Raw genomic sequence first — 3,812 nt, 5'->3', positions numbered from 1 at the left:
TTGATGGGTCAAAGATAAATAACGTCTCTCGTTACATTTCTGTTAAATTCAATGCACGACATTTACAGTCAGAAAAATGAAGAACTCGTCTTAAACAGTATGAATATATCTGAGCATATGTCATACTACACAATCCAACATTTTTCAGTCAGGTCAGCTGGACAGTTTCTTTTTTTCTTCTATTTTTGTGCTGAAACGTTTTGCCTTTGATCCGGAGCTGGAGCTCGGATCGGATCGAGCTCCGGAGCAACCAACTTTCAGTTTAAATGTCCTCTTAGAAGGAAAGCTTGTTGGAAGGTGGGATGAGGGAAACACCCACTCAATCCAGCAGGTGTTAGTGCGCCAAAATAAAAAGCGATCTCACCACAATCTCAAGGTCCATTTAGCATGCCTCCCCTGCAGTCCTGGGTAAGGGAAAAAAGTACTGATCCACCGCAATCCCAACTCGGGGTGAGGAATAGTCCACAGGCAATCCAGGGCAACGGCCTCACACCAAATCCTTCTCGGCAGGTGCACGCCCAAGGCGAGAAGAGAAAAAGCCATCACTTAAGTTCTCTTCCCCGCTGTCACCCCAAAACATATTTTTACAGAACAAAATTTACACAAACAAGTTCAAACATTCATTCAGAAAATAATCATTACCTTACAGGGGACAATAATAATAAATGGTCATATTTGGAGAGTAGACAATAAATAAGGAAAAAAATGGAAATGCACCATTACCCCACCCCCCACCCCCCCACCCCCAAGCCAGCGGCTTATCAGGGCTGTAGAAGGGTTTAATGGTGGCCACATTGACTGTATCGGCTTTACTTTTGTCCGTCATCTCTGACACACGGTAAGTAACAGGACTAAGCTTTCTCTGCTTTCTCTCACAGGCCCTGACCATTTGGGTGCGAGTTTTGCAGAGCACTTAGCTGAAGCTTTGGACAAAGGGTCTCTAAACGAGACTAGATCATCGACTGTGAAGTGTACATCTCTATGTCATGCATTATAGTACCTAGGTTGTCTGGCTTTTGGCCAGACCCACATATCTGTTGACTTCCTGTTGTGTTTGTGTATGTAATGTATGATATGTAGGCATGTCTGGTGTAGGTGCTTGTTGAATGAGATGCTCCCGAAGATCTTTTTTAACTTAGAACCGAGGGCCAACATTGCTGGGGAAACACCAGTAGTCTTGTGCACTGCTGAGTTTATAGCCAGCCTCAATTCCGGGAGCCATCTGTCCCAATGCTGGTGTTGATGTCTGACAAATGAAGCAATCATTGTCTTCAGGGTCCGATTGACTCTCTCCGTGAGGTTGGTTTGAGGGTGATAAGCGGTGGTCAGCTTTTAGACTACACCCCAAGATGTGCACAAACTGGTTAACATGTGGCTGGTAAACTGCGGTCCTCTGCCTGACACCAAATATGCAAGCACCCCCCAGTGGGTAAATGTGTCATTCCTGAGGATGTGACAGACTTTAGGGGTCTTGACATCTTTCAATGGGAATAGTTCCACTCATTTGGAGTAATAATCCACCACCACCATCAACACCGTGTTCCTGGTTTTACTAGGAGGGAATGGACCCATAAAGTCTACCCCAACATTTCCCCTGGAGTGCCAACGTCTGTTGACTGGAGGTGTCAAACAGGCTTCTAATTTGTATTTTTGGCAAGTTTGGCAGACCCTGACATTAGTCCATACATCCTTCCTTACAGTTGGCTACCAAGCCACTTTCAAAATCCTTAGAAGGGTTTTAAGCCTTCCCAAGTGGCCTCCCACTGGACTGTTATGGTAATAGGTGAAGAATTTTTCTGTCAGATTGGCTGGGATAACCAGTTGGTAGTTGAATCCTCCATATTTGGATGGAATACCCCGGTATAAGACACCTTGTTGATACATGTGATATACGCATCCAGGCGCTGGAAGGGTGACCACTTGCTTGAGCTCCACGCAAAGAGAATCAGTTTTTTGGGAACTCTCAATGTCTTGTAGCAAGCTGGAGAGATCTGTCCATTAGTCTTTTGCCAGAGCAACATTGACCATACCTTCCTGCCCAGGTGGTGCACGTGACAGAGCATCAGGGACAGCGTTGCAGCACCCTATTTTGTAATGTACCCAAAATTTGAATGCTTGTAGCCTTAATGTACACCTAGTAAGCCGGGATGAGGTATTTGCACAGTTAAACACACTGGCTAGTGTAGCACAATCTGTAAACACATCAAACATCTCTCCTTCCAGATAGTGGCATCATTTTTCAACTGCCCATACAACTGCTAGGCATTCTTTTTCAGAGGTGGAATAAGAGAATTCAGCCCCACAAAGTGCTCTAGAGGCAAATGCAATGGATTTCTCCTCTCCCTCCACCATTTGCATCAGGACAGCTCCCAATCCCATGTCACTGGCAACACAATGCACCTGGAAGCCAAAGTGTGACTGTGGCTGAGCATGGACTGGTGGAGATTGCAGCAGTGTTTTGAGGTGTTCAAACAATGCTTGACAGGCTGATATCCACTCCCAAGGTACATCTTTTTTTTTAAGATTATTCAGGGGAGTGACCAGGTCTGCCAATCTGGGTATAAATTTGTGGTAGCAGCCCACTAAGCCGAGAAACCTCTGCAGGCCCTTTAAGTCAGTAGGAGATGGATAGTCAGAGATGGCCTGGATTTTACTTGGGTCTACCCCCACTCCTTTTCCAGAGACCACATGGCCGAGGAATCTGAGATGGTCTGAAGCAGACAAAAATTCTTTATGTTTAAGGTGAGATGAACATCATGGAGCTTCTTAAACACAGCCTCGAGATGTTGCAGATGTTCAATGGTATTGGAGAACAGTATGATGTCATTGATATAAACAAAACAGTTTTTTCCTTTTAGTTCTCAGAGAACTGTTTCTATTAACTGCTGAAAGGTGGCGCCGGCGTTCTTCAGGCCAAAAGGCATTACCTTAAACTGGAACAAGCCTTTGTGAGTAATCAGTAGGAATGGGGTCAATCCGATCCGGTATCGGTATCAGGCTCCGATACTAGCATAATTTATATATCTGATTTTTTTTTCAATCCAACCTGTAGAGATTTCTGATCCATTATGCATGTCTGTATTTACTCTGCATGTTGGCTTCAAACTATGGAATGGATTTCCTGAACGGAGGCATGTCTCATGAAACCCAGAGTAATAAGACCCGCCTAACATTCAGGAAATCCATTTCATAGTTTGCAGCCAGCCAGCTAAAATGTGCAGTACCACTGTTGCTAACAGCTAACCAACTTTTCATCGAAACATGTTCGCTATGTGGAAGTATTTTACACTAGAAATGCCACAAAGCAAGACAGCAATGTGCAATGTCTGCAGAGCCATAGCACCACATTAAACCACAGTAAAGTTAGTTTTACGTTGGACATTCGAGCTCCGTAGCTTCAGCGGTGCACTCCTCTCGCTCAACCCAAAGCAGGCAGCCCGACCCCGGCCAGCCGCTCCCAATCCACCCCACTCAGTCTGCCCGTCTTGGAGGAGGGGCAGACTGAGAGCGGCTGGCCGAAATCAGACTGCCTGTCCCGGACCAAACGAGAAGAACACACTGCTCAAGCAAGGAGCTTGAATGTTTACCGAGAAGTTGTTAAACTTCATCTTAATTAATGACCAACCACTATAAGTTGTTGAAAACAAAGGATTTCGCAGCTTGATTGAATACTTGCAGCCAAGATATAGTTTACCCTCCAGGAGATATTTATCAGTAAAACAGTAAACAAACATAACAAAGCACATGAATTGAAAACTACAAGAACATTATGTATATATATGTATATATATATATATATATATATATATATA

The sequence above is a fragment of the Nematolebias whitei genome, chromosome 20 (genome assembly GCF_014905685.2).
Source record: "Nematolebias whitei isolate Nwh7 chromosome 20, NemWhi1, whole genome shotgun sequence".
In the NCBI taxonomy this organism is placed as follows: Eukaryota; Metazoa; Chordata; class Actinopteri; order Cyprinodontiformes; family Rivulidae; genus Nematolebias; species Nematolebias whitei.
The sequence above is the reverse complement of the archived record's forward strand: the minus strand, read 5'-3'. Positions refer to the sequence as shown.